Source organism: Magnolia sinica, chromosome 11 (genome assembly GCF_029962835.1).
Source record: "Magnolia sinica isolate HGM2019 chromosome 11, MsV1, whole genome shotgun sequence".
NCBI lineage: Eukaryota > Viridiplantae > Streptophyta > Magnoliopsida > Magnoliales > Magnoliaceae > Magnolia > Magnolia sinica.
In genome coordinates, this window is record NC_080583.1 from 58,275,079 (window position 1) to 58,288,868 (window position 13,790).

At 40.7% G+C, this 13,790-nt stretch overlaps 2 long non-coding RNA genes across 2 annotated transcripts in view; one reads left to right on the forward strand and one right to left on the reverse strand.

The window, feature by feature from the left end:
* Nucleotides 1-13,790, forward strand: part of LOC131219191 (uncharacterized) — a 96,590-nt gene that overhangs the window by 73,034 nt on the left and 9,766 nt on the right. The window lies entirely within an intron of this gene.
* Nucleotides 2,431-4,120, reverse strand: LOC131219192 (uncharacterized). Its single transcript, XR_009158041.1, has 5 exons — nucleotides 4,086-4,120; nucleotides 3,508-3,692; nucleotides 3,234-3,309; nucleotides 2,584-2,851; nucleotides 2,431-2,495 (listed from the first exon to the last, which is right to left on the reverse strand). It is a non-coding gene; the product is annotated as an uncharacterized LOC131219192 (long non-coding RNA).

Consider the following 13,790-nt stretch of genomic DNA (forward strand, 5'->3'; position numbering starts at 1 on the left):
TTTTATTCCAATTGCCTTTTAAATGAAGTTCTGTCTTCTTCCTCGGATTGAAGTTGATATCTTCTCACATATGCCAACTATACTATACTATAGGTCATTGATCGATGGACCACCCAACTATACTGTGGTGTAAAAATTGGGCCAATTATTTCATTCTTGTTATATGAAATTGTTGTATATATCAGACTATGCACGCCACTATCTTACATATATATGTAATGAAGACTGTCTATACCTTAACTTGTATAAAAATAAGAGAGACGCAACTAAAATGAGCTAGGCTTGATAAATATAAATTAAATTTACCTATGATGATTTCTTTAGCTTCATCCAATGTCTTAGTTATGATTTCTTTAGCTTGATAAATATACCAATGCTATACACAGTATCTGTACTGAAACAGCCTTAACAAATAATATTGTTAAGGCTTAGCAAACTAATGAAGTCAGTCTGCTTAAATCAGTCTACGCTACTTGGACATGTGTTTATGTTGCTTAAATCAATCCACTTGGATGTCTGGTAATGATGCAAATATCAGCCCACTAGAACATGTGTTTGTTTCTAATGCTAAAATCAATCCACTTGTCCACTTGGAATATGACACTCATACGCATATAATCCAATTGTACACGTGGCATAATATATAAACACAAATTAACCACATACTACTCAATAAAAAATTTAGTGTCATGCATGCATTGGATGTACAAATATTGAATTCTTAACAACTAACTTAGCATTTGCGTTTGACATGAGATATGTTTTCTAATACTGACTTGTGACGTAGTTCGAAATTGATTGTTTAATTTGACTAATATGGATTTGCTTTGCATCTGAATTTGAATTTACATTATTTTTCATTAGGTTATTGCTGATATGAAGAATGTATTTCTTGTAGCAGAATATTTTTAGGATAAATTATTCATATATAATTTTCTTATCATAAATTATTCATATTTCAGTTTATAGTTGTGACTTGTAATTTATAGATTTGTAAGTTAGATAATTAGTTACTCGTTTAAGGATTTCTATGTGGCCATACATAGATATGGTGTGTTTTTGATGGCATAGAAATCGTTCAAATTGTCCTATTTTGAACAGTTTAAGGTTAGATGGATAGTATGCTTTTATATAATCTATTTAAATGTTCATGCCTGATCCGCGGTCCATCCCCTCGTTTCTCTCTAGATATGTTTCTTCCGTTCTATATCCAATGCCAAATATCTTTACATTGTTTTAGATATTTGGCATCGGAATGTAATGTAAGATCAACTTATCTAGAGAGGCATGGGGAGATGCTGTCAGATTTTCGGCGTAGACATTTAAATGGGAATATGAAAGTATTATAATCTATCCAACCTTGGATGAGTAACTAATTTAGGATTTAATTGTATTAGCTTAGAATTGATGGAGCAGACTCGGATGTGCATCGGAGCTATCCGGATGAGCGGGGGTCTCTAGAAGGTGAGAACCATTGTTATGACCATGATGAAGCTGTCCATTTCCTATGGACAACATTGGAGGGGCCTAGCCATTTAGACAGGCCGTATTTATATATTTGCTCGAAATTAATGGAGCAGACCCGGATGTGCGTCGGAGCTATCCGGATGAGCGGGGGTCCCTAGAAGGTGGGAACCGCTGTTATGACCATAATGAAGCTGTCCATTTCCTATGGATAGCATTGGAAGGGCCTGACCATTTGGATAGGCTGTGTTTATGTATTTGCTCAAAATTAATGGAGCAGACCCGGATGTGCGTCGGAACTATCCGGATGAGCAGGGTTCCCTGGAAGGTGGGAACCGCTATTATGACCATAATGAAGCTATCCATTTCTTATGGACAACATTGGAGGGGCCCGACCATTTGGACAGGCCGTGTCTTTATATTTACTCGAAATTAATGGAGCAGACCCAGATGTGCTCGGAGCTATCTGGATGAGCGGGTTCCTTGGAAGGTGAGAACCGCTGTTATGACCATGATGAAACTGTCTATTTCCTATGGACAGCATTGGAAGGGCCTGGCCATTTGGACATGTCATGTTTATATCTTGTTTATATTTATATTTGCAGGGACCACACCCTTAACCCAAATTACACCTTAAACCTATAACATATAACCTTAACCTAAACTTATAACCTTAACCTAAACTTATAACCGTAATCTAAACCTAAACCCGATCCCGAACCCGAACCCGATTTCCTAAACCTAAACCTATAACCTATAACCCATACTTATAACCTCAACCTAAACCTATTCTCAAATCCCAAAATATTAACCTATAACCTAAACCTAAACTTATAACCTATACTTATAACCTTAACCAAGACCTTAACCTAAACCTATAACCTATAACCTATACCTATACCTATAACCTAAACCTTAACCTATAACCTAAACCTATACTTATAACCTTAACCTTAAACCCTAAACCCTAGACTTATAACCTTAACCTAAACCTATTCTCAAATCCCAAAACCTTAACCTATAGCCTAAACCTAGACCATAACCTTAACCTATAACCTATACTTATAACCTACACTTATAACCTAAACCTATACCTATAACCTAAACCTAGAACTTAACCTTAAGCTATAACCTATACTTATAACATATAACCTAAACCTAAACCTAAACCTTAACCTATAACCTAAACCTAGATTTATAACCTTAACCTAAACCTATTCTCAATTCCCAAAACCTTAACCTATAACCTAAACCTAGACCATAACCTTAACCTATAACCTATACTTATAACCTATAACCTAAACCTAAACCTTAACTTATAGCCTAAACCTAGACTTATAACCTTAACCTAAACCTATTCTCAAATCCCAAAACCTTAACCTATAACCTAAACCTAGACCGTAACCTTAACCTATAACCTATACTTATAACCTATAACCTAAACCTATACCTATAACCTAAACCTAAACCTTAACCTATAACTTAAACCTAAACTTATAACCTTAACCTAAAACTATTCTCAAATCCCAAAACCTATACGTATAACCTAAACCTAGACCTTAATCTTAACCTATAACCTATACTTATAACCTATAACCTATAACCTAAACCCAAACCTAAACCCGATCCCGAACCCGAACCCGATTTCCTAAACATAAACCTTAACCTGTAACCCATACTTATAACCTTAACCTAAACCTATTCTCAAATCCCAAAACATTAACCTATAACTTAAACCTAAACTTATAACCTATAATTATAACCTTAACCTAGACCTTAACCTATAACCTATACTTATAACCTATAACCTAAACCTATACCTATAGCATAAACCTAAACCTTAACCTAAACTCAAATCCCTAAACCTTAACCTATAATCTAACCTAAATCTATACTTATAACCTAAACCTATTCTTAAATTCCAAAACCTATACTTATAACATAAACCTAAACCTAAACCTAAACCTATAACCTAAAACCTATAACCTAAACCCAAACCTAAACCCGAACCCGATTTCCTAAACCTAAACCTTAACCTATAACCCATACTTATAACCTTAACCTAAACCTATTCTCAAATCCCAAAACCTTAACCTATAACCTAAACTTAGACCTTAACCTTAACCTATAACCTATACTTATAACTTATAACCTAAACCTAAACCTTAACCTATAACCTAAACCTAGACTTATAACCTTAACCTAAACCTATTCTCAAATCCTAAAACCTTAACCTATAACCTAAACCTAGACCGTAACCTTAACCTATAACCTATACTTATAACCTATAACCTAAACCTATACCTATAACCTAAACCTAAACCTTAACCTATAACCTAAACCTAGACTTATAACCTTAACCTAAAAGTATTCTCAAATCCCAAAACCTAAACGTATAACCTAAATCTAGACCTTAATCTTAACCTATAACCTATACTTATAACCTATAATCTAAAACCTAAACCCAAACCTAAACCTGATCCCAAAGTCGAACCCGATTTCCTAAACATAAACCTTAACCTGTAACCCATACTTATAACCTTAACCTAAACCTATTTTCAAATCCCAAAACATTAACCTATAACCTAAACCTAAACTTATAACCTATACTTAACCTATACTTATAACCTTAACCTAGACCTTAACCTTAACCTACAACCTATACTTATAACCTATAACCTAAACCTATACCTATAGCATAAACCTAAACCTTAACCCAAACTCAAATCCCTAAACCTTAACCTATAACCCAACCTAAACCTATTCTCAAATCCCAAAACCTATAACCTAAACCTAACATTTCCCTAAACCTATAACCTACATTTATAACCTAAACCTATACCTATAACCTAAACCTAGACCTTAACCTTAACCTATAACCTATAACCTATACTTATAACCTATAACCTAAACCTATACTTATAGCATAGACCTAAACCTTAACCTAAACTCAAATCCCTAAACCCTAACCTATATAATCCAACCTAAACCTATATTTATAACCTAAACCTAACCTTTCCCTAAACTTATAACCTACACTTATAACCTATACCTATAACCTAAACCTAAACCTAAACATATAACCTATACTTACAACCTTAACCTAAGCTTATAACGTAAACCTTAACCTATAACCTAAACTTATAACCTAAACCTAAACCTATTCTCAAATCCTAAACATATAACCTATAACCTATAACCTAGCCTAATTTTAAAACTATTTCCGTAAACTGACTTTAGTATTTTCATTGTAGACATGGATAAGAGTTGGATGCGAGCTAAGAACAGGTTTGGCCCAGAGTATAAACAAGGGGTTCAAGAGTTCATTGAATTTGTGCGAAATCGGGTAGATTCAAGGAATAGGATTAGGTGTCCATGTCGAAAATGCAAGAACATGATATATAAGACTTTAGACAAAGTATTTATAGGAATAGGATTTGTCATGCCCCAAACCTGGAAATCGGATTTACAGGAATCTCGATCGCCGAATCTGATGCCGACAGCCTCCATAGTACCCCATTCTCGGCTCCTAGTGTTCATACACCAGATTTCCAATCTTGGGAACCTACGAGGAGGTTTTTTTAATGTACATTTAACTCGTAATAAGTATAATCACAAGTATACCCAAATCATAAAGGCAACATCATCATCACATATCCACTAATATAATCATTTGAATACAATGCTGAAAGGGAAATACATATGTTAAAAATCAGAGCTCTAGAAGTCCGCTGCACGTTCCAAGCTCAACACTGCTGCTGCAACCTAACGCTACCTGCACGCATCTATCATGCATAAGCTTATAGAAAGCTTAGAGGGTGGTGAAAGTGTGTGTACAAGGTAAGTGCTAAGTAAGCAATATTAGAATAATCAGAGTAAGCGGAAATACTGACAAGCCCATAAATCATACAATATCAGAGAAATACGAAAACATGCTAAAAGGCCCATAAATACCATCGGCCTTATCCAAATGATGAGATGCAACAATATAATAAAAACAATATCATGTACTTATGAAGCAATGTAGATCAGTTACGCAAAGTGGAGACAATAAACCAAATATTAGATGCCATGCAATGCAATATGCGATGCGAATGAAATGACTAAGCTGGAGTGAAGTTGGGATGATAATACATAGTATCGCAGGTTATGGGATCCATCACAAGGGGCTTCTATCCAAACCAGTCTCATACCTAAATTTGGATAGCTAGACTCAATGTAGTAGACTCCTGATCTCGGTTAGTCGCGCGCCCAACCAAAATCCTGGTCATGCGAAGGTACACGTAACAAATAGTTATACACCACCAACCCGAGTGCATAGTGAATGAATGAATATGCAATTCCTACTTAATAAGTCCACATATCAGTACGGTTTCTCTTTGGAAAATCACCGGGGTCTATTACACTCCAACCAGATTGCTGCCCCATCGCACGCAACAAGGTGAGTCCAAGAGACCTCACTATCCGCCTGCCAATATCGGGCCTGGCTCGTCGATAGCGGACCCATTCCTCGAGCTGGTCAGACTCAGCCTAGCATTGCCCTCTCCTCTCGAGCAGGTAAGGCCGTACCCCCTTCCAATCGACCATGACACAGTGGAAGATGTGGCTTAATGGTATACGGCCCCCATGTGCTCATGCATCCACTCTGTCTAGACGTTGGAGCAACCTCTGGAACCAATAGGGTTTAGGGACTTTCACCCAAGGATATCTATAGCACCCCATGTATAACAGATTTTCGGTGTCCCATCTGGCCATCCACGATATGCCTGGGGAGGCTACGGCCCTAATGTTGCTAGGGCGTATAGTAATCATAATGCAAGATGCATGAGTCATACAATTTAGTCATGCATCAATCTGCGCATATCGTGCGCTCATGTGAGATAACCTCTGCCTATCAGGGAGTCTCATAACAACATGCTCAATGACATATGTAGTGATCAACCTCATTTCATAACAAATATGCAGATGATACATATGGGCATGTATCATGATGCTATGATGTCACATACTTATAATCGGCATCAACAATCGATCTCGACAATGTGGACATTTAACCAACATTGCCCTCGAGGAATGACCTACATAAAGTCTAATATATAGTAAACTCATGGCCTCATAAAAGGACCTAATATACAACACCATGAGCCTTACTCAAGGGTCACATATACATAATAAGTGGGCCCTGCTCATGGGCTTCAAATACATGACATGTGGGCCCTACACATGGGTCATGAATACATCAAACATGTCATACATCATGGGCCTAATACATATCACAATGGCCTTGCCCGTAGGCCACGAATACACAACAATGGGCCTTGCCCATGGGCCATGAATACATCACAGTAGGCCTCAACTATGGTTCGCATCTACATCATATAGGTCTCAACAATTGGAATCAACACTTGGAATCAGCCTCAACAATCGAGGTCGTCCTATACAATCGACCTCAACAATCGGAATTGGCTTCAATACTCGGCCTCGTCAATTGGGATCGATCGATAATCAGAATCGGTAAATCGGTCACGACAATCGAATCGATCAACAATCAGAATTGGTAAATCGGTCACAACAATTGGGATCAATCGATAATCAGAGTCGGCAAATCGGTCACCACAATCGGATCGATCGATAATCAGAATCGACAAATCGGTCACGACAATCGAATCGATCGATAATCATAATCGGTAAATCGGTCACGACAATCGGATCGATCGATAATCAGAATCGATAAATCGGTCACGACAATCGAATCGATCGATAATCAGAATCGGCAAATCGGTTACGACAATCGAATCGATCGATAATCAGAATCGGCAAATTGGTCACGACAATCGGGAACGATCGATGATCAGAGTCGGCAAGTCGGTCGTGATAATCGGATCGATTGATAATCAGAATCGGTAAATCGGTCACGACATCAGAATCGGCAAATCGGCATGACAATCGGATCAATCGATAATCAGAATTGGCAAATCGGTCAAGACAAGCGGATCAATCGATAATCAGAATCGGTAAATCCGTCACGACAATCAGGAACGATTAATGATCAGAGTCGACAAATCGGTCATGATAATTGGATCGATTGATAATCAGAATTGGCAAATCGGTCATGACATCAGAATCGGCAAATCGGTCACGACAATCGGGATCGATCGATAATCAGAGTCGACAAATCGGTCACGATAATCGGATCGATCGATAATCAGAATCGGCAAATCGGTCACGATAATCAGGATCAATCGATAATCAGAGTTGGCAAATAGGTCACGATAATCTGATCGATCAATAATCAGAATCAGTAAATCGGTCACGACAATCGGGATCGATCGATATCAGAGTCGGCAAATCAGTCACGACAATCGGATCCATCAATAATCAGAATCGGCAAATCGGTCACGATAATCGAAATTGGCAAATCGATCACGACAATCGGAATCGGCTTATACTATCAGCCTTAACAAATCGAGATCGATGAGAATGGGCCTAACAAGACCCAAGGGAAAGTCACAAAGTGGACATTCAACCATCATTGCCCATTAATGTGGACATTTAACTAACACTGCTCCCAAGGAGTGGCCCACATAGGGCCAAACATACAGTGGGCCCATGGCCTCACACAAGGACTTAATATACATCACAATGGGCCTCACTCAAAGGCCACATACAACTACCATGAGCCGTATCAATAGGTCGCACCAACGAGCCTCTTATACACAACAAGTGGGCCTTACCCATGGGCCATAATACATATCAAGTGGGCTACATCCACGGGCCGCACTAAAGGGCCTCAAATATATCCGGGTGGGCCTCATGGATGAGCCGTAAATACATCAAGGTAGGGCCCACCATAACATTTGTTTTCTATTCAATCTATTCATACGGTCACAAAGACCTAAATTCAAGAGGAAAACAGATATTATATTGATCTAAAACTCCTGTGACCCAAAAAGGATTCCAATGGTAGCCGTTCAATCTCCGCAGTTTTTTATGGTGTGGTTCATCTGGTAGATCGACGGTGTGGATCTCACGTATTCTACCAAGGTGGATCTCACCGTCCAGTATTATGGACGGTGCAGATACAACAGATACATTAGGTTGGGGTCCACAGATGTGACCCACCAACAAAAGGATGGACGGTGTGTAAACAACACACATGTCAGAGTGGGAGATGTCCCGCCCTTCTGGGGTAGATGGACAAACACTGGATATAAAACACGTACATCAAGGTGGGTCTCATACAATCTGGATGGCCCAGATAAAATACATAAATCATGGTGAGTCCCACAGACCATCCACTGAACGGTGGTGGATCAAAGCACACGTCAGGTGGCCCTGCAGCTGCTGGACTTCACTCCAACAGCATGCACAAATAGATGGTCATGGATGAAACATACATCAGTGGTGGGCCTGTTGTCTGCTGACCCGCACGCTGGCCGTTGGTCCTAACCCTAAAATGATTTGGAAAACTAGATGGCCAGTGTAGATGCATCCCACAATGGTGTGGGGCCCATGCTAGTGGACCGGATGGCATGAATAAAACACTTACATAATGGTGGGTCCCACGTCCATACAATGGATGGCGAGGACAGCACAAATACATCAGGGTAGGTCCCTGAAATACATAAATCATGGTGGGTCCACGTGGAAGTGGCCCACATAAATATATATTATATTATTAATATATATATATATATTACATATATAATATTTATAATATATTATATATATAATATTTATAATCTAATGTTACACCATCCAGTCCAGCGTCCAGATTTTCCGGACTAGCTGGACTGACGGTGGATGCAAGGCACGTACATTCAAGATGGGTCCCACGTATGTGCTGGCCACACGTGCAATTAAGGTGGGTCCCACGTATGTGTGGACCACGCATACCATCAAGGCCAGCCCACAGCTGCTAATGGTGTAGATTTAAAACACATACATCGTACATCATGTGGGCTACATCCACATAAATCGCTGATGTCGCTGTAATGGGCCCACAGTCCAGAAATCTGATGGACGGTAGAGATGAAATGCATATATCATGGTGGCCCCCACCTCCACACGTGTCACACGTGTGGAGTGGGTCCCACGGTCCAACAAAGGTGAGAATGGTATACATGAGGTGGGTCTCACGTGATGGCCACCCTTCCCAATAAAGTAATACTATAATATTATATATTATAATAATATTATATATATATATATATATATATATATATTTTGCTTTCTTTTGTTGCAGGTGGCTAGTACACCCCCACTGTCAGTTCACACTTCATTGCTGGCCACGTCCAGCGTCCAAGACAGTGTGGATATGTACGCCTCAAGGTGGGTCCCACCGTTCTACTGTGTGGATGGTGAGGATGAAACACAAACATCAAGGTGGCCCACCCCTTTCACACGTGCAGGGTGGGTCCCGCACAAACCACGTGGACCCACGCTGTTGGCAAGCAAGCTGATATTTATGTCTCCCTCTCAACTGGCCCTGTCTAGACGGACGGGCAGCTGGCCTGCTTGCTGGACAGGCTGCAAAAGGTGGGCGCCACACGTGGGCGGTGGAGATAAACCCATACATCACAGTGGGGTCCACGTATGTGGGTCACTCGACCAAGATCAAGCCGATATTTGAGTTTTTCCTTTCATCCGGGCGAGTCCAAATGGACAGAAAGATAGGCCAGTACATGGCAGCGAGGTGGGCCCACTTGGATAGCAGTGTAGTCCACGTAGTGGACGGCATGGATAATAAAAAAAATACATCATGGTGGGCCGCAAAATGGAATAGAGAGATAGAGAGGGAGAGAAAAGCACCCACCTTCCTTATTCCTCCCTAATGCTCCGAAGCTCCAATGGGGCTCCTTCAACGGTGGAGATGAGTTTTTGATGGCAGGATATGGGGGATCTAAGGTGAGAAAGGGCTGGGAATCTTGGAGAGCTTGGGACGTCCAAGGTCTTGCTACAATGGTGGAAATAGAGAATGAAAAAGGGAAGAGAGATGAAGGGGAGAGAGTAATGATGATAGCTCTCTCTCACTCTTAGCTAGGTAATAAGTGTATTGGGGAAAAGGGAGTAATTATGGGATATGGTCATTATTGCTTTGACTAGTAATTATGGATAGCTTAGGGTGATGTCATCCTAGCCTTGGGAAAAGTGCCATTGTGATAAGTGGGTTCCACCAAAACACAATCAATGGTCCAAACAGAGCGCGACCTATATCCTTTGATGTACAACTCGGATTGCCGCATGGGACGCGGCGTTGGAATCACAGCAACGATGCAGTCGCAATGACATAGGTCTTAGGTTAAGCCGACTCAAAAATTACAGGATGACACTCAAGGTCGCGCGCAAATGCTATCTACGCGACGCAGGTCGCCGGAATTCGACCGGGAGGACCGTGGGAGCCTATGAAATGGTACGGGCTAGGATACAGGTCTCACAGCTCTCCCTTCCTAATAAAAATTTCGTCCTCGAAATTTACTATCACGCATGACTAAGCGAGGGAAGAGGAAGCATTGACATAAACATATTGAAGGCATAATCAATCTATAAACAAATGGAGATAGCATTCTCTAATCTCAGCCTTGCGCTCCTAGGACACCTCCTTAACAGGATGGTGAACCATACAAATCCTCGGATCCCTGATCAGAAATGATCAAAACAGGAATATCATGCAACCTCTTTATCTCAACGGTGGGGAGCTATATCAGAAAATCTCTAAGTTATTCGAATTCAGGGATCCAACCATTCTAAATTCTCAACAATCATAGAGTGTAGGGTACCTATCAGCAGATATGTGATGTTATCGTCAGGTATTCCCAAGTTATGCTCTGATACCAACTTCTATCACACCCCAAACCTAAAAATCGGATTCACAGGAATCACGATCACCGAATCTGGTGCGGACAGCCTCCATAATACCCCATTCTCGGCTCCTATCGTTCATACACCAGATTTTCGATCTTGGGATCCTACGAGGAGGAGTTTTTTTAATGTACATTTAACTCATAAAAAGCATAATCACAAGTATACCCAAATCATAAAGGCAACATCATCATCACATATCCACTAATATAATCATTTGAATACAATGCTGAAAGGGAAATACATATATCAAAAATCAGAGCTCCAGAAGTCCGCTGCATGCTCCAAGCTCAACGCTGCTGCTGCAACCTAACACTACCTGCACGCATCTATCGTGCATAAGCTTATAGAAAGCTTAGAGGGTGGTGAAAGTGTGTGTACAAGGTAAGTCACAAGTAAGCAATATTAGAATAATCAGAGTAAGCGAAAATACTGACAAGCCCATAAATCATACAATATCAGAGAAATGCGAAAACATGCTGATAGGCCCATAAATACCATCAGCCTTATCCAAATGATGCAATGCAGCAATATAATAAAAACAATATCATGTACTGATGAAGCAATGTAGATCAATTATGCAATGCGGAGACAATAAACCAAATATCAGATGCCGATGATGCAATGCAATATGCAATGCGAATGAAATGACTAAGCTAGAGTGAAGTCGGGATGATAGTACGTAGTATCGTAGCTTATAGGGTCCATCACAAGGGGCTTCTATCCGAACCAGTCCCATACCTAAATTTGGATAGCCAGACTCAATGTAGTAGACTCCTGATCTCAGGTTAGTCGCGCGCCCAACCGAAATCCTGGTCATGCGAAGGTACACATAACAAATAGTTACACACCACCAACCCGAGTGGATAGTGAATGAATGAATATGCAATTTCTGCTTAATAAGTCCATATATCAATACGGTTTCTCTCTGGGAAATCACCGGAGTCTATTACACTCCAACCAATTGCCGCCCCATCGCACGCAACAAGGTGAGTAAAAGAGACCTCATTATCCGCCTGCCAATATCGAGCCCGACTCGTCGATAGCGGACCCATTCCTTGAGCTGGTCAGACTCAGCCTAGCATTGCCCCCTCCTCTCAGGCAGGTAAGGTCGTACCCCCTTCCAACCGACCACGACACAATGGGAGACGCGGCCTAATGGTATACGGCCCTCATGCGCTCATGCATCCACTCGGTCTAGACGTTGGAGCAACCTCTGGAACCAAGAGGGTTTAGGGACTTTCATCTAGGGATATCTATAGCACCCCATGTAGAACAGATTTTTGGTATCCCATCTGGCCATCCACGATACGCCAGTGGAGGCTACGGCCCTAATGTTGCTAGGGCGTACAGTAATCATAATGCACAATACATGAGTCATACAATCTAGTCATGCATCAATCCTGCGCATATCGTGCGCTCATGTGAGGTAACCTCCGCCTATTAGGGAGTCTCATAAAAATATGCCCAATAACATATGTAGTGATCAACCTCATTTCATAACAAACATGTAGATGATGCGTATGGGCATGTATCATGATGCTATGATGTCACATACTTATAATCGGCATCAACAATCGATCTTGACAATGTGGACATTTAACCAGCATTGCCCTCGAGGAATGACCCACATAAAGTCTAATATATAGTAAACTCATGGCCTCCTAAAAGGACCTAATATACAACACCATGAGCCTTACTCAAGGGTCACATATACACAATAAGTGGGCCCTGCTCATGGGCTTCAAATACATGACATGTGGGCCCTACACATGGGTCATGAATACATCAAACACGTCATACATCATGGGCCTAATACATATCACAATGGCCTTGCCCGTAGGCTACAAATACATAACAATGGGCCTTGCCCATGGGCCATGAATACATCACAGTAGGCCTTAACTATGGTTTGCATATACATCATATAGGTCTCGACAATTGGAATCGACACTTGGAATCAGCCTCAACAATCAGGGTCGTCCTATACAATCAACCTCGACAATCGGAATCGGCTTCGATACTCGGCCTCGTCAATCGGGATCGATCGATAATCAGAATCAGTAAATCGGTCACGACAATCGAATCGATCGATAATCAGAATCAGTAAATCGGTCACGACAATTGGGATCGATCGATAATCAGAGTCGGCAAATCGGTCACGACAATCGGATTGATCGATAATCAGAATCGGCAAATCGGTCACGACAATCGAATCGATCGATAATCAGAGTCGGTAAATCGGTCACGACAATCGGATCGATCGATAATCAGAATCGGCAAATCGATCACGACAATCGGATCGATCGATAATCAGAATCAGCAAATCAGTCACGACAATCGAATCGATCGATAATCAGAATCGGCAAATTGGTCACGACAATCGGGATCGATCGATGATCAAAGTCGGCAGGTCGGTCGTGATAATCGGATCGATTGATAATCAGAATCGGCAAATCGGTCAC